This window comes from Adelges cooleyi, unplaced genomic scaffold (genome assembly GCF_023614345.1).
Source record: "Adelges cooleyi isolate 19-005CV unplaced genomic scaffold, UGA_ACOO_1.1 ACOO_flye_CR_arks_rails_tigmint_CR_PRNA_8, whole genome shotgun sequence".
NCBI lineage: Eukaryota > Metazoa > Arthropoda > Insecta > Hemiptera > Adelgidae > Adelges > Adelges cooleyi.
In genome coordinates, this window is record NW_026096513.1 from 6,605,007 (window position 1) to 6,618,425 (window position 13,419).

The following is a 13,419-nucleotide window of genomic DNA, read 5'->3' on the forward strand; positions in this document are numbered from 1 at the left end:
GTCGGCATATCAAACGAGTTATGAAAAAATCGAAATTTAGTTTACTTGGCTGGAAGTTGCATTTTTTGGGGTCAAAAAGGGCCAATCTCACTTTTGGCTAAAATGAGTTAGTCAACTAAATACAAAATTAATACATCCTCTCTATACTGTGAAAAATGGCACTCTGAGGGCAACAAATAAATAACTTATGAAGGGTTTGGTAAAGAAGTTAACATAGAGCATAATAACAAATTAAAACTTAAAAGTTCATGTTTAAAAGTTACAAAAAGTGAGATTAGCCCCTTTTGACCCAAGTTCCAGAATTAAACACAGTGAGATTTTGACGGGTTCATAATAAAAGAATCACCCGGTAGTTTATTATAATAGAAAATGTACAGTAGTTTATTCAAACAATTATTACACAGTTAATCATTGACTAGTAATAGTATAAGAAGTTTACAAAAGTGTTCAAAATATGGTCTGGTTTTTTGGTCCAAAATAGACAAATTAATATAAAGGGGACCAACATTTGACAGTTTTAATCTATTTTGGCTATATATTACTGTGACAACAAAAATAATAAAATAAGAATTTTCGGTGTTGAAGTAAGATTTGTTGTGTCGACTAAATTAACCGAAATGGGCTTTACATGTTATGATTACATTCAAAATAGTATAAATAATAATAAATAAAAAGTTCACTAAATCCATACTGGTAAACTAACCATGTAAATTCTGCAACTTATTCAATATATTTACACTACATCGTCTATCGCCAAGGATAAAATTATTTTATCGATAAAGATAATATTTTATATGAGAAATACAATTAGCATGTAGCAAATCTAACATATTAAACAGTATTCCTCGTACAATAGCGTTTTTGTGCTACTAATGTTGATTTAATATATATATATATATATAATGTACATTGTATATTCTGATTTCGAAGATAACATTAAGGCAACTAAATTAGCTGTACATGATTCAAAATTATTAATATATATCATAAACAGAATATAGGTAATTATACCTTTACAGGGTGATCCACTTATCGTGAACTACTCAATATCTCGTAGGGTTTAATAAGAAATTACAATATTTTTTTTATACAATGTGACTGGAAAGTGTACACAAAATTTAATTTTTGGTTTTATAAATTACATCGGGTATGATTTTGTAATTAATTGCGTAGTACCATTGTCAAACCATTGAAATCTTAGCTCCGCATCAAAGCTATTAGGCATAATATGGATAAAACTCGGTTGAGGTGAATTGAGGTTGGGAATTCCAAGAGACAGAGGCCTCTCGTAGATCTAAATTTGTAGTACATAAGCAGAAAAATATTTTGTGCGTGTTTTGTTCAAATAATAACATATTTTCATATATTAAACAAAAAAAATATGAAGGTGCCCTAAATACGAATTTATCGGTTTGAAAAAAAAAAACAAAAATAAATGATATTATATAACTAGTACACATTTTATAAAACCGATATAAAATTATTTGACTTAATATACTATACGAGTGCTTCTTGATAGGATACTAACAAATAAACATGTTTCTATTTAACACCAAAATAATATTTCAAACCATGTAAATCATGTTTGTTGTATAATAATATTGCTCCTGAAACGAATTCTTAATATCGTCCCAAATGGCAACTTGACGTCGACATGTTCTTAATTAGCTTATGTAACAAGATTACACTTACAATTAGTTAAGCTATTAGAATATCATAAAATTATTCGTTTTAATCAACATTTTTTGTAGTTATAAAACATTAGGTTCGTAACTTATCATAACGTAATCTATTGAGTATTAAATTGAATTAACGTTTAAATCTATTTGCTATACCATTTTTGTCAAAGATTTTTAACTAGCTTGTAGTAAATCGTTGATAGCTAATTATTTTTAATTATTTTACAATTTTGAATTTTTAAAACCTATTAAAAAAAAAATTGATAGTTGATCATTTCTACCTGTTAAATATAATACACGTGTATCTATTGAGTATTTTTATCATAATTAAATAGCAAAAGAAATAACTAAAATATTACTGCCATAAGACACTGTCAAGAATGTAATACGATTTGTATAGAAAAGTCTTTACACATAGTGCTACGGATTAACGTTGATAAGCCAAAAACATATCATTAACCATTTTCTAGAAAAGAGGTGGAACCTTATTCTTTATTTCGTTTTTTTAAATCATATTTTAAGGTTTAAGTTCTGATAATTAAATTAATAGTAGATCTAAAGTGGGGCTAAAATATATATCATGTTCTCAAAAATCTGTAGCCTAACATTATTGTTATTAATGGAAAACCAAAAAAATGGTATAATTACACTGTGCCTGTTGTACATCTTTGGGTTTCTATGGGCGAATATCAACAGTTAGAATTTTCAGTAAATTATCCTTAATAAAATTAAATTCTTGATTAAAAAAAAAAAGAAATATACGGTTGCTTAAAAAGGTATTAGTTAAAAAGTGTGGGTTTGTTAAACGGAAAACAACTACTTCTTTTTTATGACTCATACGCTATAGTCTCGATTATTTATTTTATATTTCAATGTGAATTTTCAATCTATATTGAACAAACAAAATACATATGCCTTTATTAAGTTTAACACGGAATTCCCTATAACAGCACCCATTAAAAATAATAAAAATCATTTGCGTTTTAAACGAGTGCAAAACATTATTCAAGTAACTTGTAAGTTGAAAAATTCAACAATGAATTTAAAATATTAAATTATTTTTTTTCATACGTTTGCTTATATTAATATAGCAAATGCATCATTTTTCGAAGACGATTTGGTAATTCTTAACTTTTTCTATCTTATTATAATATGATTTATTAAAAACAAATTAAATACTCTATAAACCTATTGAATAATTCTATTTTTTTAATATTCACATTGTGTATTAAAAATAATAATGTAATGGTTTTAGATACTTAGTCATCTTTATTACAAGTTAAGTGGAGAGGACATTACCGAAGGGAAAATTTATAAAGTTACCAGGTCTGTAGTAAAATCATACTTAAGTGACCCAATAGTACGCAGAGAATGGAATATTGAGGATTGGGAAGCCTAAAAGATAATTAAATCCTTATGGAGTACGTTGAACAATAATAATTTAGTAATTGATACTGTAAAGTATATAACATGTGAAATGTGAAAACTAATAACACTTTTATGATTTACATAAATAATTATCGATAGGTATTAGGTAGTGTTTTTTCCAACATTTCTGAGGAGTATTTATTCTATTATGCATAAGAGGTCTGGGGCAGGTTCGAGGCGGAGAGAGATAAGGCTGCAGTGTACCAACGCTGATTCAAACCACGGCGACTAGCGGTTTGTTTCTACGGTCTGGGGAGAGAAATAGCCACCTGAACTTTTCTTTGAGGTCAACTTGATTGTTAAAGTTAGGTCGGTGGCCAGCTCTAAGTCCAAAATTGCCAAATCTAAACCGTCTAAGCCCTGATTAGCGGGAGTTGCAAAAGTTCTATCTTGTTTTTGTCAAAAATCATGTTTCAAAACAATTTTATAACGGTTAAACTAATTGTAATTAATATTGAAATATTCATTTTACGACATTACCCAAGATTTTTTTTAACACGATTTTAAGTTGTTTAAAACTGAACTACCGGGAAAAATGTTTGGTTCTAGGTGACTTTTGATATGTAATACCTTAAATGGCCAAATATTATTCATAAAAACGCAATAATTATAAATACAACTAGTGATGGGAATCGGAAAATCCGGATTTTCACAAAAAAACGCTTTTTAAGCTACTTAAAAATCATTTAAGTGTTAAATAATTTTACAATATAAAGCTCTATATCTAAGTAACATTTTTTTGATAAATATGTGAAAATAAAACAAAACACCAAGGAGATAAACTGCTTTTGAATTTCGGATTTGTTGAAATAGGTACACATCTTTATATTGTAATAGTATTTAACAATTATATGATTTTCAAATGACTTAAAAAGCGTTTTTTTGAAAAATCCGGATTTTCGGATTCCCATCACTAAATACAACCATTACTGTATTTGTTACAACATAATATAGTTTGGTAAATTTTAATGTAGATACAATTATAATAATTTCTAGGGGGATCTATGAGGCAGTCTGAATTTATGCCATTAGTAAAAGCATTATTTACTACTGAGGTAACTATGATTTTTTTATTTAAATATATGGTACATTCAAAAAAAAATTATAATAATTAAATGCTTTTTAAACCTATTGAATAGTACAATAGTAGTATCCCGAGATAGGTAATAAAAGTAATACTCACAGTATGTCTTCAAAACATTTTGTCTATTATTTTAGCAACTCGACTACATTTATAATGAGGTAAGTATTTACTGTGGACAAAAAAAGGAATTATTTGGTATTCACGTGAATACAATACGCCAAAAAGTTAACAAGCAAGCAGTTAAAGAATACTTATTTAATCATCCATATGGACTAACTCCAGAGGAAGTCGAAAAGATAACTGAACACTTGCCTCGTACGTTGAATAATATTAATTTAGTAATAGATATTGTAACATATATCATATGTGATAATTGAACAACTATTAATCACTTTAATGTCATATATAAATTATCATCGTCAGGTAGTGTGTTTTTTTTAATTTATGAGGTGTACCTTTACCTCTCTAAGAAAATAAAAATTAAATTGAAACCTAAAACTAGTGCTTCAATACATAAAATATAATAAGATCACTCTAAATTGGCGTCCATTAAAATTTTGTCAAGATTTGATAATATTTTTTAAAGTTTTAACGTGTTCATGTTAGAATATACAAAATCTGTGAAAATCACAGTTATACTGAAATATTCATTTTATGACGTTCCTCATGACATTTTTTTTACACACGATTTTAGAGTATTTAAAAACTAAATAGTCGGGAAAACATAATTATTGTTTTAAGATGGCTTTTTAAAATATAGTCAACAATTTTACATAAAAAGTCAATAATTATAATTGCGACCAGTCATAATATCGTTACAGCATATTAATATAGATCGATAAATTTTAATGTGAATACATTTATAATGATTCCTAGTTGGTTATTTGTCAAGAAATAATTTTAAAAAATATATGATTTTTGGAGAACATTTTCTACAATACAGGACGGGTTATACGAATCCAGTACCAATAATGGAAAATTGCAGATGCTAGGCATGTAATTTGTTCATTCTTTTAATAGTAAATTTTTCGTTAATATATTATATCGGTTGTTATTTTTTTTTATGTGATAAATAAAAAATTAAAATTGTGTTACATTTTTTTGACTTGTCTTAGTAAATCATTATTTTTCCAAATAGTAAATACAACAAAAAAAATTCAGAACGGTGGGATCGGGCTTGATGGAGACTATTCAAATTGGGGTGGTGAGGAGAGTAGACGTTTTTTAATACTTTAAGAATATTATATACATTGGTAGAAAATTGGAAGTGATTTTATAAAAATCGATCCCATATTCCGTATTCCTAAACTGTACAAAGAAGCTTTTTGGTATCCAACCGTACTTTTATAAACTTCGTCAGTGGCCGTCAGTGTTGTTGGCGTATTATATGGAAGGCCAATTAAAATCCGAGTTAGCAGTATGTGTTTTAATCCACTAGACTAATATGCATGTGCATTTTAAATAATCACACTGACTATAATTTTCGATATGATCATTGCTCCGATATTTGCATCTGATATCCATTGATTGTACTGATTGACAAAAGAACAACATAAAACAATAAATACATTTCTTGAGTATTGAGGAGTGCTTCATAGTTTAAGATTCAATAACTACTGTGTCGAAAGTCTTCTATACTTGGTGCTTCTTGAAGTAAAGAAATATTGTTACTAAAGAAACATGAATTCATCATGTAATAATGTATTCATTTTAGCGATTGGACTCTTTACAACAAACGTTCATGTTGTTGTTGCGTTACTTCAAAGGAACCATTGTTTAGTTTATATTTTTTTTCAGACCACATTTTTTTATTTTAACAATATATGAATTTTGTTATAAATTTGTGTACTGCAAAGCATAAATATAATATTAGATAAAATATTTTTGTTATTGTACAATTAAAAAAAAAAAAATCAAATAGGTTTTTATATTAATCAACCAACGAAAACCGTAATCATAGTAAAACATTTATTATTTGGTTTTTAACCATTAATTAGTACGTACGTTGATACACGATTGGTTATTGTCATAATATAATTAGATTTTGGGTATCATTTGCTTTAATTATATGTTGCCATAAAAACACTGAGATTACTCTGGCATAATATATTGTAATACTTAATAACATATTTGAATAACTAAAAATCTGATTTGTACCCACCTGCTTAATAATGAAATTTTGTTTTAAATAAACTGGTAATTTAAGTGACACGCTTTTAAAAAATAGGTTTCTTAACCATTTAAATACTGGGACAAACTTCACGGGTATCAGCGAAACTGCTATTGACAACATTATTATGGAAATTATACTGAAACTACGTTTCTCAAAAAAAATAAAAGAAGTAGATGATGAATTTGTTGGTAAAATAGAAACCCAGTGACACTCAGGTTGATTTCACCTAAATATAAACAAATGTTGTAGCCAAGATTTTGTTTTCGGGGAGGACTAATCAATGATTTGCAATAATAAAAAAAATTACATTTGTACTGTAATTTAATATAAAAAATTATGGTTCTACCGTTTGTTTTAATGTAAGTGAAATAAACCTGATTTTCACTGGATTTTTTTTTACCAATAGATTGTTTTACATCATCATTGTCAATAGTGAATAATATTTTTGAGAGTTTTATGCTTTAATAGTAGCAATATATTTGTTATCCGCAGTCTTTATGTTTTAAGATATTGCTTCTAACGTCGTATAATTTTGCCATATCACAAAGAAACAATTTTTTAAAAAACACACCTGTATAAACTAAATATCCCCTATATTCATCATATAAGTGGTTTTATAAAATGTTAGTACTAAATAATATATCAGCACACACTCTGTAAAAAATGTGGGTTATGTTATTTCTTTAATTTTCGTCTAGCTTTATTATTGATTTTTTTATCGAAAACAATTCGATTCTCATAGTGACATTTGCGGTGTTAACAATTACACACACTTTTAGGTAGGTATCATGAACTTATATTATGTTCTAACATATTTACCTTCTTTACGGTTGTTGTTTTTTGAAAACAAGTTTTTTTTTAATGCCAAATTTGTATTTGTTATAATATTTGTAACAATAAGGTACTATCAAGCAAGCAAATTCAAACGTTAATAAACACAAAAAATAAAAGAAGGTACGGCCAAAAAACATCCGGTTTTCCATAAAAAAAAACATTAAAACTATAAAAATTGTATATGTACTATACGAGTATAATCGCATTAAAGATTAAAACTTAAAAAACGGGCGATGCAAACAGTCATATGTATTTTGTCTAAATAATCAAACTATACAAAAGGTATCGTAGGTTTTAACAGGTATTATAACTAGAGTTCAAAATGTTAGTAAAATGTGTAATTTTCAAGGGTTGTTTATAAAATAGAAACTTTAATAATCCTTTCATTTATACTACTTGAACTCTGGGACAGAGGCATTTTAAAGATCTAGAGGCGTAGAAAAATAATGTACATAAGTCTTGTTCAAATAATAAAAAATGTGCTTTTATACAAACACAAAAAAATTTTAAGGTTACTGATTTACAAATATAACGGTTTGAAAATACAACAGAATTTAGAAACATTGCCTACACATTTTATAAAAGCCATATCATATCAGTTATTTGATATATACAAGTATATTAAAACTCAGTTAAGTAGGTGAAAGGTCTTCAGAAATAACTATTAGATATTTAAATTATAATAAATTCGCTTCGTGGCTAATCTACAGGTGTCACATAAGGAAAAACTAGTTTAAAAATCTCTATATTTATTACGACACCTTATACATTTTTCACACATGGCATTTAAAGTGTTAAAAAGACTCACGAGGAATTGAAATTTGGATGAAACTCGTTTGGAATGAATTATTGAGGTTAAAAATTCCAAGAGTCAGAGGCCTCTCATAGATCTAAATTTGTAGTAGATAAGCAGAAAAATATTTTGCACGTGTACTTATTCTTCAAATAATAACATAGTAACATGCTTTCATATATGAAACTAAAAGAATATGATGGTGACCTACTTAGTCAAGTAGAACTAAGTATCCTACTTGTTTAATAAATAAGACAAAATATGTAAGCACAATTGTTTGTGTCTTAATATTTTAGCTGAATAAAAAACATTCAACCGAATAAATTTACTTTACCGGTCACCTTTTTTTGGTCATATTGTAGTGTTATTTACACTGATTACGTATCAGAAATCAGTAGAATTCCTTAGTTCAAAAGTTATAGCTACTAAAATGTCGAACTTTATAAGTATATAACAGTAAGCAGTTAATGCGGGGGATATTTTTGGATATTTGAGTCCGACAGTTTTATTAGAACCTTAAGCCTATTATTTTGAGGGATAGATTAGGTGAGGGAGGTTAGGTTCAGTCTCGGGCTTCTAGAGAAATTTAGTTTTTTTTTATATATTTAAGCTCTATGCTAAACTTTAAAGGTATTAATTGATTTTTTTTAACACATTATTTTTAATATATACAGTAAATACAGTATAAGTGTGTATGTATTGGAATAATTCATAATTATTAAGGGCATTATATAAAGTTTTGTATTCTCTTTACTCGTTAAAAAAAAAACAATGTTAGTTGGGTTTTTCGTTGTATATTTTATTTAATGTATAGTTCAATGTTATTATATTTCAACCTCGCTTTATTTTTTTAAAAAAAAAAAGTGGAAATAAAATCGATGATTCCTAAATTAATTTGGATACGTTCACCAGTGTAACCATAAGAAAGAAACCTAATACAAATAATAAAACGTCCAAAATATCAATATTAATATGGAAGTGATTTGAAATAAAAATTATTTTTTTATAAAATATTTTGGTTACAAAAAGCTAAAAAATAACAATATATTATAAGACGTTTGTGTAAACAGGTATTAGGTACATATTATGGGTTTGTCAAATGACAAAAACAACTTCTGTGTTTTTATGACTCACACGCTATAGCTTCGATTATTTTATTTTAATGTGAATTTTTAACCTATATCGAACAAACAAAATACATACGCGTATATTAAGTTTTACACTGAAATCGCTTTAACAGCAGCCATTAAAAATAATAAAAGTCATTTACGTTTTATATAACTGCAAAACATTATTCGAGTAACTTGTGCGTTGAAAAAATACAGTAATGAATTTTAAATTTTTATTTTTTTTTTTATATACGTTCGTCTGCATAAATATAGCAAATGCGTCAGTTTTCGATAACGATCGGGTAATTTTTATAATTTTCTATCTAATTAAATGATTCATTAAAAAAAAATTAATTACTCTATAAACCTGTTGAAAAATCTGATAGTAATATTTCGAGACACTAATTCCAATAATTTAGTGTTTACTTTGACTATTAAAATTATTAATGTACCAAATGATTTTAGCTACTTGAAGAATTTTATAGAAAGTTAGGTTCGTTATATCGTACAATTACCAAGTATAATGTACAATCATACTTAAGTGACTCAGAAGTACGCAAGGCCTGGCAAATGAAAGATTGGGAAGTCGAAAAGATAATTAATTCGATCTGGAGTACGTTAAATAATAATAATTCAGTAATGTATATTGTAAAATATATAACATGTGAAATATAAAAACTAAAAATAATTTTAATGTTGTTCGTAAATAATAATTATGGATAGGTCATAGGTATTAGGTTGTGTATTTTTTCTAAAATTTCTGAGGAGCATTTTTACTACTATGCCAAAAAATGGCCCCCTGAACATTTCTCTGTGATCAACTTGTTTGATAACGTTAGGTCAGCGGCCAGCTCAAAGCCCAAGTATGCCAAATCTAAACCGTCTAAGCCCCGACTAGTAGGAGTACCAGACGTAAAAAAATATTTAAAAGGCGTCTTTAAAGATATTTAGGAAGAACAAGTCATAAAAATATAAAACGCATTTGTCTTGTTTTTCTACAAATCGTGTTACGAAACAAATTTATAACGGTAAGACTAAATGTAATTAAATATAAGTAATACGACATATTTCAAGAACTTATTTTTCAACTCGATTTTAGGTTAATTAAAAACTGAACCAGCAGACAAATAAACTAATTGTTTTTAGGTGACTTTTGATATGTAATACCTTAAAAGGCCAAACATTATTCATAAAAACCCAATAATTATAAGTACTACCACTAAAATTTGTTACAACACAATATAGTTTGGTAAATTTTAATGTGTATACTTTTATAATGATTTCTAGAAGCACCTATGACAGAAGCGGTATTTATGATCTTAGTAAAAGCATTATTTACTAGTGAGGTAATTATGATTTTTTCATCCCAACATTTGATACATAAAAAAAAAAACGTATATCATTTAAATACTTTATAAAGCTAGTGAATAATATATATACAAACAATTTTATTTAAAAAAAAGAATAAATAAAAAGTGGGCTGCTGCACGTCATATTTTGTGTTGCTGGTCGACACAGCATACAGATTTTTAAAGTGAAAGTAAAAAAAAAAAAATTCTAGAATTAAAAAAAAAAAAAATTATTTAAATTATTACAATGGAGATATGAATTTAGTGTGGATAAATATGAAATCATGAGTATCGATGACGGTTTATTATAAACAAAGTGTCTTTTAAACTATTAAATAATAATGAATAGTAATAATTCGAGATACATTATTTCTATAATAGTAGTATTTACATTATATGTTAAAAATACAAATTTAATGATTTTAGCAACTCGAATACATTTATGATGAGGTAGAAAAGAATAGTGGAAAAAAAAAGAAATTATTTGGCCTTATTGTTGACAAGTATGCAGTTCAAGACTACTTATTTAATCATCCTTATGGTCTGACCATAAACGAAATCTTAAAGATAACTGAACACTTACCTGGTATGTTGAATAACATTAATTCAGTAATAGAAATTGTAACATATATTTTATGTAAAAGGTGAAATAAATTATTACTGATAGGTAATGTGTTTTTTTACATTTCTGTGGAGTTCTTAGAATAATTTACAGATGTCGTCTATAAAGATAGATAGGAAGAACTAGTTATACAAATGTAAAATTATTTTATTTTATTTTTCTACGAAATATGATAAAATTAGCCAGTACAGTAGGGTCGGGGCATGGTGGTGACGGGGAGGTCACAGGTTTACAGTAATTATTACAACTATACAAATAAATGCTTCGATAAGAATCAGTAGTTGGTATTCTCAAACCAGCCAAGTCCAAACCAAGTACAGTAAGAGTGTGTAATTAAAGTGAGGTGCAGTATTTACAAATTAACATCAAAGCGTTTAATATACAATGGTTTTATTACTTTTATATTGATATTAATTCCTTTAGACCTGTGACCTTTCTGGCCCCACAATGTTTTGATCCCATTTTACTTCGAACTCACTGTACTGGCTTACTCGGATAAAATCACTTTCAAAAAACCGCTTTGATGCTAATTTATCAGTTAAAACTTTTTGACAATCACATTATTATCTAGATACCTATTTTATAAAATAGTCACGATCGTAGATTATTAGCTCTGGAAAATTGATAACTAGAACTATTATAGTGTGTATTTTGTCAACTCATGTTATCTCACGAAATGTCTGTCAATTTTAAGTTACTTAATTAAATTTAGTTTATCCGCCAAAAAAAAGGAGCTCTGTTCAAGCCATTTTTGACTTAATAAAATTCATATTCAGTTAATCGTCTAGAGTTGACAAATTGGTTTTGGTCGATTAATGAAAATTGATAATTTAATCGTCAAACTGCGTCATATACATTTTACTCTATAATAAAAGTTACAAACAGAATAAAAAAAAAACGTTTTTGAAACTTTAAAACTCTAATGAGTTATTTTTTTCTTTCAAATTTTAACTTTGAAGCAGTAAACTTTTAACTTTTAGATAAAGTATTTATGATTTATAAAGTTGCTACTCGAAAGAATAAGTCCAATATTAAAAAAGTGTATACAGACACAAGCTAAACAATTGTAGCAATTGTAGGCAATAATAATAATTGCGACCAGTCATTTACAGCATATTAATATAGTTTGGTAAATTGTAATGTGAATATTTTTATAATGATTCCTAGAAGGTACTATGTCAAAAAAGAAATTCACAAAAAAAATGATTTTTGGACTACATTTTCTACAATACCGTTTCATTCCGTGGTATATTGATTCTTAGAAGATAGATTAACAGGTATCTTAAAAGTCGCTTAAAAATGTGGTTAATAACGATAACATATTGAGTCACAATAGCAAGACATTTTGTACACCCACAATCAACCCTTTTTTTTTACGCTGCTGAATGGTAGACTTAACACGCCGTTAAGCATTACTTCAAGGGATTACCTCCTACATCGTTTTTTGTGAAATCACACAAAACACATACAAGATATTTACATGAAAAACACAATACAATGTACAAATTTAACAAAATCGGAAAAATCCAGTCTTCTTGTTTGTTTGATCTTCACTCAGAATTACAGATGCTGCAGGACTTGCCGTCCCACTCATTTCTCTTTGGCTTCAGCCCCGTGTCGCAGCCACCACCAGGCACTATCCAGGACCAGGTTTAGCTGTCACTCTTCTGTACGCCTAACACTTTCCTCTCCCTGGACAGTGTTCTGGATGGCGTTCTTCCCGATCTTCTGGCATAGGATACAGTGAGGAGGGGCATTGCAATTTCTCACAATGTAGCCCTCCCCGTCGCAGGTTATGCATATTTTGGTCCCGTCGGGACCTTTGTAATTCCCTGATTTATGTCCGTAAGCATGACACTGGAAGCAGCGGTCCAATTTACGCGCCTGAAATCGGACTCGACACGAGATCATATGACTCTTTTGAGCAACTGGATTGAGGCTGCCTCTGTTAGTGACACTACTGCATTCTGTGCACCTCCGTAGTTGGGCACGAGTCGCCGTACCGCCATCTCTTCTTTATTTGCACCTTCTCTGCAGATTCCCGCTAACACATCGTCCACGTTTGTCAAGGCATTCAATGCCAAAGATTTCTATTTGTATAGGGCTCGCAAATTCCCGGATCATCGCGTCCTTGCCAATATCTTTTCGGCTTCTTTTCTACGCTTTGCAACCCTCATCGCCTTCCCTACCGAAAGGACGATATGGTCCACCTTAGTTCTTCTCATCCCGTCACGGATACGTTGATAGCTTTCCGGTCGACCCCGGCTGTAAGCTTCTTCACCTTATCCTCGTACGAAGGGTTTTCTTTTTTCAGAGCGATTACTACGCCCTGCTCCTTCCCACGATAA